Consider the following 14,709-nt stretch of genomic DNA (forward strand, 5'->3'; position numbering starts at 1 on the left):
GCCAAGCTATCTAGCACAACACACAATAATATTGAGTAAATATGGGATAACTTATTTATAATTAAACAATTTCTCATTGCGTCCAGCTGCCCTGCTCCTTGCCGCATGTTGCAACAAACTTTTCTTGGCTTCCGTTAGCGTGGTCAAAACAGGAAGTGGAAGACGCCTTCTTGCAAACAAGCCTTCCGCTAGATTCCCGGAGAGGTGAGGTGTCAACTTTCACCTTAAGAGAAAAGACCCAAACTGCCCAGTAAAACGAGTCCAACTCAAGCTTGGGCCAATATTGCCAAAATGGATGGCACATCCTTCCGCTGACCTGCCGAGCACAAAAGGATCACAGGACACAAAACAATTCCAACCTACGAGAGCATTCACTTGTAATTGGCAGAAGTTGGAAAAAAAAACAAACAGGTGCCTGAGAACTTTCAGTTACGTATTTTTCCGCATTATAAGTAGCTCCGGAGTACAAGTCTCACCAGCCATAAAATGCATATCAAAGAGGAAAAAGACATATAAGTCGCGCTGGAGTACAAGTCGCATTTTCGGGAGAAATGTATTTGATAAAATCGAACACCAAGAACAGACATGTCATCTTGAAAGGCAAAAGACATATAAGTCGCACTGGAGTATAAGTCGCACTTTTAGGGGAAATCTATTTGATAAAACCCAACACCAAGAACGTCATCTTGAAAGGCAATTTCAAATAAAAATAGAATAGAGGCATCAACAGGCTGATACAATATGCCAACGTTACATGACACATAAACAACGAACTGAGAATGTGCCTGACGTAACATATTAAGAGTTATTCAGATAACTATAGCATAAATAACATGCTAACACGTTTACCAAACCATCCAGGTCACTCCAAATCACTAAATCCAATGAAATCTTCATCCTCTGTGTCACTTTTAAACAACTCTGCTAACTCCGGAGGTAAACGATGCAGCGCTTCCTCTTCTAAGTGGCTTAGTTGGTAGCTAAAGATCAGGGGATGCTTTGAGAATAATTGTCAATTTTTGTCTATGTGAAGCCCTTTGAGACTGCTTGTGATTTAGGGCTATACAAATAAACTTGACTTGACTTGACTAGTCAGGCTCATCGTCAGTTGCAGTTCCAATTATTACACAGACCTAGAGCGGCCTCTAGCGGTTTAGTGGAAAAATAATGCGAAATGCATTAATGTAAAATAATAATATAATATGTGTAATGTTTACTAATATGTTAATATTTTCATATATTTTAAAGTCGTTCCTGAGTATAAGTCGCACCCCTGGCCAAACTTGGAAAAAAGATACGGTAATCAGGCCTCTGTGGTGTCCAGATATGCAACAACAACAAAAAACAAGGTTAACCTGTGTGTCCCAAACCAGGCATGTCCAAAGTCCGGCCCGCGGGCCAAATGTGGCCTCCGGTCAGATTTCATGCAGGTTCGGTCTTATAATGTATTATTTATGGCCCGCCTGCACTGTCAAACTGAATAAAAAAAAATCATGAAACTTGAAACTGTAACTCGTCCTATTAACAAAAGGTGGCAGCACCACCCCTCTCCGCTCATTTCTGCCATGGCGACTGCAAAGAAAACAAGGAAATTTGACATTGAGGGCCGTCGCTTTCAAGAGAAATGAGAATTACAATAATTCTTCACAGAAAATAGATTTCTAAGGATTTCAACCTAAAGCGACACCATCCGACTTAACATGCTAACACATACGACAAGCTAACAGGGAGTGACTGCGCTGATAAAGTGAAGCAGATCCAAGCTGAACCGGCATCACAACAGCGATTCTTCACGCGGCGCTGTGAGTCAAAAGTAAATCAAAAGTAAATATTACTTAATATTAAATATTACGAAGTGGCCATGTTAATACTGTTGATGTTATGAACCTGTAGACGTGACACAAACTATTACTTTCTGAAAGATTGCAAACAGAGCAGGGAAACAGGACCCACGTGCTGGACAATTTCTTTGCATTGCACCATTTTCTTGGTTCCGTATCGCTATAAATTAAATGTAATATCTACGAAACCGTAGCAGCACAAACGAAAGTTTTTGCAGCACAAACCAGCACAAACAAAGCACAAACAAACGGTACCATTTTGGGTCCATTTGGAGGTAAATGGTGGGCTGAGTGACATCATCGCTATAAATTAAATGTGTAATATCTACGAAACCGTAGCAGCACAAACGAAAGTTTTTGCAGCACAAATCAGCACAAACAAAGCACAAACGAACGGTACCATTTTGGGTTCATTTGGAGCAGATGGGGGGGCTGGGTGAACTCTGGATGACCTATAAAATAATCTTTCATAACTAAAAAACCGTTGCGGCACAAACACTTTTTTTATGGCACAAACCAGCACTAACGAAGCACAAACGAAACAGACTATTTTCCTTACATTTTGCGTGGGGTGGGGGGCCAGCTTCAGGCAGGTCAACAAAAAGACATTTGATTGATTGATTGATTGATATCTTTATTTCGAACATCCAAAACAAAAATTTCAAAATAACCAGAGTAAATATGAGTCTCTCCGTGCGATTCGTCATTACGTCTGCGCTGAGCATACACTTGAGGTTTTTCTTCCCCGATTGACTTTGAATTTTATTTTCTTCCCTGCTCGGATCAACCCAAAAGAAAAGAGGAAATTCAACTTCTTCATCTCACTTGTCTTTATTGCTAAATCATTTCCTCCTCATCTTGTTGTCCCTTCACACAATCAGTGCCACCCCAGTCATGAACCTCACCGCATGGCACTGTGTGCAAGTGCTGAGAGATTGAAAAGGCTGTTCAAAGTTGTCATTGTGCAAATCTCAGGAAAATCAAAGAATGATCTCAGGAAGTAGAAAAGTTTAATCTAATTCCTCCAGGTGCTGCGAAGATACAATTACGTCACAGTCTTAACAGCAGGACTGCCAAACAAGGTATTGGGTGTGGCCAAACGGTTTCACAAATCCGCCATCTTTTTCTCTCTTGCATGAGTCTGTGAACAGTGATAACACACCATTGTGATACGTTCATCTGAAGTCGTGGTTCTGCAGGTTCGTCATCTTCACTGTTCTCTCGCTCTGGGTCAGATTCTGACTCGAACATGTACGGTTGGATGGACAAGTCTTCTGCTGTTGACGTCTTTTAGTCAATCAGAAAAGTTTGTGCGCCGCAAGATAACTGTACCTCTGCTAACAAACTACAAATATGTCCGACCGGACCGCTATTCCACTTTATGTAGACCACTACTGAATGATTAAAATATAAAAAGGTTTATAAGCATGATATGTCTTGTTATGTCACACATGTATTGTTCCACCCCTATTATTTAAAAAAAAAAAAAGTGTACAACCAAAGAATTAACATTCAATGTTATAAATTGTTAGGATAATTTAAGTGAAGCCCTGGCCTGCCAGACCTGGAGGCCTCGTCTTTACATGTTTATGACTTTCCTTTCATCTAGGTTTTTCCTTTTTAGTGACAGGGATGTCTTTTGATCCCTGTCAGCCATATGTCTCCTTCCTGTCCTTATGCTATCTGTGTGTTTTTGTTCCTGTAGGAGGCCTTCACTAACAATGAGCCGAGCTTATTTGCATAGGCGAAATGTTCTTATTTGGTTCAGAGGAACTTCATTCCTTTTATCTAACTGTAGGTTTGGTTCATAGATTGTTGTTGGTCAGAACTGTTTTTCTTTGTTAAGTGTTATATACAGTTTGAAGTAGTTGCATACAAGTTATCCCATATTTACTCAATGTTCGTTTAAGGAACTGCATACCAGTTACCTTACGTTTACTTAATGTGTGTTGAAGTGTTTAGGACAAGTTACTTATTATTATTGTGTGTTACTTTACCAAGTAGATAAAGTTAGCCAAGGTTTAGTTGCATTGTTCCACAGGAAAGCAGCAATTCAAGTTATCTGATCCCACTCGAGGACAAATCAGCCAACCATGAGAAGAACAGTTGGTTGATGAAGAAGGACAAAGTCTGCGGGGGTCACGGGCCGACAATGAAGTGCTAATTCACACCACACTACATTCCTTAGCTAATAAACGTTGCTACAGACACTATCTCCACTCCCTTTAGTGTAGCAACGCCTCTGTAACCAGGGCAACCAAAACATTAAATAGAGGAGCACGTGAAGTGAGAACTCAGAATTGATGGAGATTGTAACTGAGTTTGCTCTCTATCGTTCTCCTCGCGAGTAAACCTGTTCTGGTTCTTTCCTCCTCTTCCTTCCAACGTGTGGTTTAATGTCTGATTGGATTTAGACCTGACATAAATTGACTGTTTCTCAACAGAATGGAGAGTGTCCAAGCTGGCTTATAAAATTGTGCACTCTCCATGAAAAAAGTAAGGGTCTGCTAAAATTATCAAATGGGTGCTTAAACTACCTCAAATGTGATACTACTCATTTTTCGAGAATGGGCAATTTATTGTATACATAGTCATTACATGGAACTACAAATACTGCATAATTGTTGTGAAGGGAAAGATCGGTACAGTCAACACCAAGACATGAAGGCCTCATGACAGCCTGTGGGATGGTCATGTTTGTTTGTTACATTTTGAGTGGAGTAGATGATTAGCCTCACAGCACCGGGGTATTTTTTATGAGAACCCAAAGACAGCTGGAATAGGCTCCGACACGCATGCAATAAGCGATTTGAATAAGGAATGGATTCCATTTTGAGGTAAACCTAAATCATAATACAAGCTGCAATTTTGTTTTATTTTCGTAAGGGTCCATATTGAAATATTGCATGAGTGAATAAGCTTTATATTCAATAAGTGAAAAATTTATGTTCACATTACTTATAATTGTGAATACCTTTTAAAGTTATATGAGCTTGTTTTAAAAGATTGTCTTCTTCAACACACTTTAACACAAATTCTGTTGTATATCTTGTTCACATCCATCCATCCATTATCTGAAAGGCTTTTCCTCATGAGAGTCGAGGGCATGCTGGAGCCTATCCCAGCTGACTTCGGGCACTCGGCAGGGGACACCCTGAACTGGTTGCCAGCCAATCGCAGGCCACACGTAGACAAACAACCATTCGCACTCACAACTACGGACAATTTGGAGTGCTCAATCGGCCTATCGTACATGATTTTGGAATGTGGGAGTACACAGAGGAAACCCACACAAGCACATTGAGACCATTCAAACTCCATATAGGAAGCCCGGAGGCGGGATCAAACACTGGAACTCTAAACTGTGAGGCGTATATGCTAACCAGTGCCCCATCGTGCCGCCATCTCGTGAACATTCTTAGGGGAAAAAAAAGCAAATTAGTATTCAATTCTTAGAAGAAAAAAGCAGATTAGTATTCCATTTCTTTCTCACCAACATCTTACACGGTTCTCATCTGAGATCTTTGATCAGGTCTTCAAAGGAGAATGTCATCAAAGTCTATCAAGTCAGAGATGAATTGGAAAAACAGAGCAAGTGGGAGAAAGATTGATGCAAACGCCTCTGGGATACAGCGCAACGGCAAGCAGTAATGGCTCACTAATTACTAATTAGGACCCTGGTCAGCACCAATGCAGAAGCAGAAGTTTTTGGACAAGTTGCCTGGAAAGCATAGATGGGGAATTTCATTCAGATGACTTGAGTTGCCAATTTTAGCACTTGAGACTTGGTTGACTAAAACTTATTTGACACTGTTCTTAGAGTTGATTTTCTGTGCATGCAGTTTTTCACAAGCTGGGTAACCCAACAGCATGCTAAGATATGAGGAGCATTGGCCACTTTTGATTGATTTTGTTTTCAATCAGGAGGAAGAACTCTCAAGAAGACAACTTTAACATCTTACTTCATTCCTTTACTACAAAGTCACACCACTTATGTTAATTTTATAACAAAGTTCAATTCATAGATTTGATTATAAATGCAATATAAACGTTCTCAGATAATTGCTGAAAATTTGAATAACAGAACTATATAGTACAGAATTGTGGGGAGACGGTTTTAAACTTTTTTTGACGATAGTTTTTTGGTGTGTGTGTGTGTGTGTGTGTGTGTGTGTGTGTGTGTGTGTGTGTGTGTGTGTGTGTGTGTGTGTGTGTGTGTGTGTGTGTGTGTGTGTGTGTGTGTGTGCAAACGTGTGTTTAAAACACACCCAGTGACATATATACTCAGACATCTAGCTTTGAGTCCCCCTACGACAGACTGAATGTGATGATCTATATTTCAGTTTGGCTTGTTAAAAATAACATATTCTTTTCTGAATTGGCATTTCAAATATCTGCAACATCATTTTACGATGTAGAGCAAAAGACATCACTTTTGACATTCATATGTACGAGGCTTGTCAATACAGATATCTATAATTTTAGGACAAACCAATCCTTTTGGAATTGATTATCCTATTGATTATCGATTACTTGAATAGTGGTCCCCCCCACAACACATGGTGCACACACAATATTCTTAGAATAGATACGCTTAGCTTTCAAATGTTAAATCTGCTTAACATACTCCACTATATACAACTATATAAGAAGTTGAGCTGCCCAGTAATATACCTCTGCAACCGGAATGAGTCCCGAAACTAAATAATTTCTACCACTGTCACGTGCAATTACCCATCTAGATATGGCTACACGCCACGTTGTATTTTCCCTAGATATCACGATTTACTGAGCAGCTCAGTGTTATTCATCTAAAAAATGAGGAGATTCAGTTTCAGTTTCAGTTTATTTAAAGGAAAGGTCGACATGTAACATCAAAGTTTCATGGACTGGCCTGACTCAGTTCAAGAACTGTTTTACAGCAGGTTCCTATAACATTACATACATTTCAATACAATATATATTATTGTTAATGGGTGCAAGTTTGGTTTGTTATTAAAAAACGTGTATAGCCGTTTAAATTGCATAATAGAGGTGGCTGATCTGATTTGAAGGGGTATCTTATTCCAGATCAAAATAGATGTGCGGATAAATGAGTTTAGACCAAAATTGTTTTGGTATGCTGGGGTTCGGATGAGGTCCTGTGTAACTGAGCGGGTGATGCGGGCCTGTCTTTCATTACGGCCTGGGATGAGTGAATTAACTATAGGTGGGAGAGAATTTGTGTGTAGTTGATAGAAGAGTTTTATTGCCATGAGAATTGTGTAATTCTGGAAGGTTAGTGCATTGGAGCGTGCAAGTGACGTGCAGTGATGGGTCCAGATTGATAGTCTGCCATGTATTTTGTATGCTCTATTGTATAGTCTGGCTATGGGATCCAGAGTTTCTTTTGTGGTGAGAGACCAAATGGGAAGACAGTCTGATAGGTTAGACAGTATGATAGAATGTAGATAAACGTTTGAGACATTATGGGTGAGATATGGCCTGATCTTGTTATAGACGTACATTTTCTGTTTGAGCTTATTAGTGAGAGTGTTAACATGTTTTGATGAGATGAGGAAGAGGAGGATTGACTGAGGAGAGCCACCATGATGGAGAAGTGAAACAACATTTGCCTTTGCAGGGACTCTCTTACAGATGGTTTAATCACACCTGCACTGTTTGGTCCTTTTTAAACAGACTCGGTTTGCCGCATGCTGTTCCAAAACTTTTAGGCAGGTTTGAATCCACAAAAATGAAGCATGGTGCAGCTCAAACAACTACATCGAGAACCACTTTTAGTGGTAGTCTCTGTGTGCTTCCAATCGGGCTCGGAGCGGTTCGCTAAAGGTCTAAATATGAATCACTGCTCATTCGGAACTTAATACAGGATACAGTACGTGTGACGTTTGGGCTGAACAAGCCAACCTAACATGGCATTGGATATATGAGACGATAGTGAATATTGATCATACCTGATATTTTGTCTTTTAACTACACCGTGACCGGCATGATGTAGGTCCTCTACATTCAATTTAAGGATTCCAAGGGGATTTTGCATCGATTGAGGAGTCTGCTATCGTATCGTATTCTTCTCTTTTCCGAATGGATATCCAATCGTACTGGTTTATTGTTTCCCACTCTATTTGATATGAGAACAAACAGAGAAGAGATTAATTTTTATAAAATTTAGTATGTTTCACTGACACCATCTCTGACTTTGCCGACTCATAATAGGGGGAAAAAGGACAAATTTACATGTAATTTATCCACAGCAGCCTATTGCATTATTCCTGTTCCCCATGCTGAAATATGATTGCCATGTCACCCCAGGCTTCCAAGCAAACCATTGGCTTAATACAGGAGGGAGAAACAGCAAAAATGGAATGAGAGGGAGAAAGAGTAATAGTAATGGATCCATCTGCATGTGAATGAATCTCACCATGGGTGATCTCTTTTGCATGGTGAAATGAATGATCAGGAGAGCAGACAAGAGTGTGTGCTCCATGTAAAAAGGAAATACTCTCCCACAAGCAAGAAATCTCTTTGGACTTTACCCTTCATACTCAGATTTATATTAAAGTCACTAGCCTTTCAATGGAAGTCATGCACTGTACATATCTGCTTGTCTAAATATCATTATTCCCGAGACTTTCAGGCACTTCGTGAAAGGCTGTAATGAGAGGAGAATCCAGTCGACTTACTGGAGTATATTAAGTATGTGAATTTCATACAATGGACAATAGACTTGACTGATTCAGAAGAGATGTACCTAATAGGTGGAAGAAATTTAGCACTGCATTTTTAAGACCTCCATTCCTTACTTCATTACTGTCATTATTTCATTCATAGAATAGAATAGATCTTTATTGTCATTGTCACATGTACAACGAAATTTAAAAAGTGCCAACCGATCCGCGCATGCGATAAAAAAAAATAGAATAAATAGAATAAAAGATAAAAAAACAAGCTAAAAACCCACAGAAGAACATACACAGACATAATCATTTACGTTTAGCTGCATTCAATGTGACTACCACTGTAGGATAAAAACTGTTGGCGAATCTGCTAGTCCTCGACCTAATTAATCTGTAGCGTCTGCCTGATGGCAACAGTTCGAAAAGGGAGTGGCCAGGGTGGGAAGTGTCCTTCAGAATGTTCTGTGTTTTTTTGAGACAGCGGGTTCTGTGTAGGTCTTCCAGTGTGGGGAGAGGGCAGCCAATGATCTTCTGTGCTGTGTTGATGACCCCTTGGAGCTTTTTCCTCTGAGCAGCAGTGCAGCTGGAGTACCAAACACATATACAGTACGTTAAAGTGCTTTCTATGGAGCAGCGATAGAAGGACACCAGCAGTCTCCGTGTAATGCTGTGCCTCCTCAGCACCCTTAAAAAGTAGAGTCTCTGTTGGGCCTTTTTAAGCAGCTCAGAGGTGTTCACGCCCCAGGTGAAGTCCTCCTCGATGTGGACTCCCAGGTAGCGGAAGGAGGACACCCTCTTCACACAGACCCCGTCGATGATGAGTGGTGGAATGTCCGTTTTATTTTTCCTCCTAAAATCAATGACCAGTTCTTGGGTTTTAGCCGTGTTTAGGAGCAGATTGTTCTCTCCGCACCACTCCGATAGCTGGACCACATCGTCCCTGTAGGCAGACTCATCCCCCTTTGAGATGAGCCCCACCACGGTTGTGTCATCCGCAAATTTCACGATGGTGTTGCTGCGGTGGGCGGGGGTGCATGCATGTGTGTAGAGCGTGTAAAGCAGTGGGCTCAGTACGCAGCCCTGTGGGGAGCCGGTACCAAGACTGAGAGGTGTGGATGTATGACGGCCCACTTACACCCTCTGGCTGCGACCCGTCAGGAAGCTCTTAATCCACCTGCAAGTATTATGTGGAAGTCCCAGGCCCTCCAGTATGTCCACCAGTCTGTGGGGGAGGATGGTGTTAAAAGCAGAGCTAAAGTCCACGAAGAGCATCCGCACATAGCTCCCCGGCTGCTCCAGGTGGGACAGTGCAGCGTGGAGGGCTGTAGCTACTGCGTCCTCTGTGGATCTATTTGCCCTGTAGGCAAACTGGTGGGGGTCAAAACCTCTGAACAGGAGTGCTGTGATGTGACCCCGTACCAGCTTTTCAAAGCACTTCATGACCACCGGGGTGAGTGCGACTGGCCGGTAGTCATTGAGGCTGGTGATGTGGCGTTTCTTGGGCAGGGGGACTATAGTGGAGGATTTTAAACAGGATGGGACGGGGGACTCAGTAAGGGACTGGTTGAAAATCTTTGTGAAGACTCCAGCCAGCTGATCTGCGCAGTCCTTCAGGACACGCCCAGTGACGCCGTCAGGACCCGCAGCCTTCCTCGGGTTGATGGTCCGCAGCGTGCGCCTCACCTCGTGCTCCTTCACTGTGAGGGTGAAGCTGCTGCGGTCTGTGGGATGTGATATGGCACATATAGATAGACAGGACATTTTACCACAATGTCATAACTATTGCCTTCTTCTTCAGTTCCTGGCTTGCACACACTATGTCCAGAATTTTGTCTTTTGGAGGAAAAGAAAACACAAAACATTTAATTTCTTGAATTTTTCAAATGTCATTTTGAATGTTAAATGTTTCAATAAGCTCCACTCAAAGGTAGTTAGTTGTTGGTAACAAAACATTTAATTCCTTGTGTTTTTCAAATGTCATTTTACATGTTAAATATTTCAATAGCTCTACTTGAAGGTAGTTGTCAGTAACTTGATGTGTCAAATACGTATATGTTCCAAAATAGGTTCAAAAATATACATATGACTAAGAAAGAGCCTGACTTTCTTACAAGAAAGGTTTTCAGTGTATTTACTTTTATTTATTATTGGTTTGCTGTCAGACAGGGGCATCCTGCCTGACAGTAGCTCCTACAGTTTAGCGCTCACATTTAGCTGTTTACAAAGTCTAATAAGCCCGTCCCTGAGGCAGGCATTGCAGCTGCAGAGGAGGAGATTGCATTTAGCTCTATTGTGAGCCTTGTGGTCCCGTCATCATATCTGACAGGCACTATGACAAGTCCTATCTGCCAGCCGGCTGATAAGTGCAGCTCAAGTTGTGCTCAGGTCTGCCTCAATCCAATCTTAGACTGCGGACTGAGTGAGTGGCATCATGGCTATCCTGGCTCTACCGTCCAAGCAATTGATGCAAAGCAAATTAACCATAGTTATTGCACAATGCAGCAGATAGGTGTTCTACGGGCTTGACCTGTGCTGGGCCTAAATCTGATCATTATAGCTTCCTCTACTAATGTTAATATGCATGTTGAATACAGATCTTTTTTAAATTCTCTCATTCCAATTCTTATTGTTCTTTTAATAAATGTCATGTACAGTTTATTATTATTATTATTATTATTATTATTATAGAAAGTTGAAATCATCTAAATGCAAGCTTGGGGTCAGGACTGATGTCGACGGGGTTGGAAGGGGCGTAACAACATGCCCTCGTGAAGATGAGAGGTTCGGTTAGAGTGTTCCCAAACGTTGCTCTGGTAATGCATCCCTGCGGCTTCCACTGAGTATCGCCAATTTTACACCAGCTTTCTGTTTGCATTAAACGCACCCCTATAACTTTGTTTGGCTACCAGCGCTGGTGTTAGTACATTTAAATTGCATAGAGGTGAGCAATTTCTCCGGGGATTACCTCATTTAAATACATGCAAATACCACCGATGTCACGTCCGTGCCAGAGCACGCTCGGCCGGCAACTTCCCCCAGCCACACCCCTTCATGTCTGTCACCTGCTCCCTCTTTTTATCTGATGTATTTAAACCCTGCCTGTGTGTTTCTCCCTGTCAGTGTCTACTGTTGCTTTCCGCCTAGTGTTCCTGTCCTGCACGTCCATTTCCCCCGGTCTTGTGTGGAGGCTCACGGTCAGAATCTGTTCCGTGTCCGAGTGGACTTCTGTTTCCTGTCTGCTGTCCGTGAGTCTCTGTGCCACTTGTGTCTTTGTTCGCCAACCTCCCTTCCCTTCAATAAACCCTGGTCCAAACTGCATTTGGTCGCCCTGCTCCACTCATTCATGACAATCGGTGCACCAGGACGCATTCTGCCTGGCATCGTAGTTTGTGAGCCCTTTTACTAGCTGTGCTTTGTGAATTATATATTATATATGCTATGATGCGCAATCACCAAACACAGACTAGTCCACTTGTTTGTACCGCAATTGTCTCACAAACAAACAACACAGACAACATCAGGCTAACAAACATGACTACGTTTGTGGCGGCCATGTTGGCAGTGGCAATTTTGCTAGCAAAGGCAATGCATGGACATACTTCGTAGCCATGTTGGCACAGGCGACAGGTCCATCAAAGACAAGCAATGAACACATGAACATTAACTTAACATCGCCTTTGGTGCACAGCTCAACAGGAGCTGTTCATATTCATGGCTGTTTAATGGAGTGCGCTCGAGATGTAGCAAGTATCTTTTAAACATTGAATATTTCGTACAGTGCACACTTGTTTCACGTTTAAGTTTTATAATGGTATCCAATCGTAATGTTGGTAAAAAAAAAAGTTCAGGGGCTAACAATGCCTATCATATGAGCGACCAGATGCACGGTGTTGTCCCACCTCCAAGCACCAGTGACATACGTTTGGATAACATTTTTCAACTGTTCAGTTATTTTGAATCTTCTATGAATCTTTTCATGGCACCCTCCAAGTCTTCGCTCGTGATTATATATAAGCAAACTATTGTGTTTGTTGATCGCAGGGCTTTTCGCCTCGAGTTGTTACTTCAAACGCCAACAACACATAAGGTGCCAAATTGCCCAAAATACTTTAAAATGGTATGAAGAACTGGAAATCATTTAGAAACAAGAAACAAAACGTATGATTCAGGCAGGCCTTGAGTCGCCGTAAGGGGATGTGGTCTGTGATATTTTCCTGGTGAAGGCGGCTCGTTGAGATGGTTTCACACAACACTATCTTCAGTAAGCAGCCACAGTCAAGGGGTGAACACAACAAATTTAACTTTGTTCTGAAAGGAGAACCAGAGGTTGTTGCTTATTTTTATCGCCGTTATGTGTGTGTGTGCGTGTGTGTGTGTGTGTATGACAAGTGCTTCATAAAGATTGATTGAATAAAATTGATGTGGGGAGACAAGAGGACCGATATATTGGTTGTATCTGTGTATGGTTTAACTGGCATTATTGTAAGCAGCATAGAGACGCAAAAAAAAAAAAAAAAAAAAGTCTGAATCAGGGCTTTCAGTAATCAGTGTCACATTGTCAGGAAGGTTGCCTTTGACTAATGAGAGGTGCTGACAGCCAGGCCACACAATCCCCTGGCTCTGCTGAGTAGGAGAGATCTGTTTCAGGGCCTTTGTCAGGTTCATTTTCTCTCCACTCTGGGCTCCTACACCCTCTGCTTGACATCGTTTCCTTCGTTTTTACTTGCTGTGTGTCAAGGAGAGCAATGGCCAGTGGTCAACCCCAAGGACATCTCCTGGCATTCTACATTGACAAACTGAAGATGAGGTATCATGTGTATTAAATTGCCTCAGAGAAGATGATAATGTTTCACTTGCCCCAGAGGAATGTAAATTGCAGATCCTGTCGGAATATTGCATAATAGGTAAAGTACAGATGCAGGGTCAGTAAAAAAAAAGTGAGACAAGTATTAAGCGCCCTCTTCAGTATGTTTTGAAGCATGGAGCATCTGTGGAGCTTCCCACATTGACAACCAGGCCAGATTTGGCGAAGGGACACTTCTCAGAAGTCGTCTTCCTCCAGCGCTTAATTTTAAGGGGGAAGTCAACCCAGCCCTCTGAGATGGTTGCAAACAGGTGGATTTGGCATCTTCAATTCGTATTCCACAAACGAAATATTAATCAGAACACTGTGGTTGGACTAGTTGCGCTGCAGAGAACATATTACAAAGAAAATGTTGTGGTCGACTTCCCCTTTAAGTCGACTATCACACTATTTTGGTTAACATAGCTCCACATGTTGGGTTAAATGTTGCCCATTCCGCATCCATTGCAGCCTGGTCATCCCGGAAAGGGGATTCCACCCTGCCTTTTCTCAATGTTTCTAATTTTTTCCCATGATGTTTTTTTCTTTTTTTGCCCACCTAGGGGGTTAAAATAAGGGCATGTCGTTAATATGTGTCAACTGGCGCTTGTGAAGCCGTTTTGTGATTAGGGACTCTATAAATAAATTAGACTTGATATGGGCTGCAGGACAAATGTTTAACACTTTAAACTGTAAACACACCATTCATGCAATACCATTCATAAAAAGAAATCAGTAACTTCAGCAGTGCAAATTAATTTTGATCTTAAACAAAGTGGTCTTATGCATATAAAAACTCATGAACGCATATCTATGAGAAGATCTGATATGAGACGAGAATGTGTAAGGGACGAGGCAGGGCAGACAAGTGCAGTACGAACTTTTTATTCAGGGGTTGGGGAAGAGGAAAACCGGAGTGACTGGATCCCTGGTGAGCAGGAACAGCACAGGGATTGTGCACAGCAGGTCTTTGAGCGAGCTGGCGGTTAGCGGGCGTTTGTGCATCGCTGTGGACAAGGCAATTTCGTAGTCAGGCCGAATGATAAAACCTGTGAGGACAAGCAGAGGATCGGACAAACCAACAGGCAGGACGTGAGGCAGAACCATGGTCGAGAACAGGCTGGAGGTCAGGGCAGGCGACGCTCAGGATTGGTTGGTCAGATAGGCAAGCAAGTAAGGTCGGCAACAGGAATCGGACAACAACTCGAACAAAAGCAAGGAACAAGAGACGATCTGACAGAGAGTGACGGGGATTCGGGGTTTATATAGAAGGGTTAAGAAGCTGGAAGCCGTAGCTGCGGGAAATCAGCGCTGATCACTGCATGACAGGACAGGAGGGGCAGGAGCA

This window comes from Syngnathus acus, chromosome 10 (assembly GCF_901709675.1).
Source record: "Syngnathus acus chromosome 10, fSynAcu1.2, whole genome shotgun sequence".
NCBI lineage: Eukaryota > Metazoa > Chordata > Actinopteri > Syngnathiformes > Syngnathidae > Syngnathus > Syngnathus acus.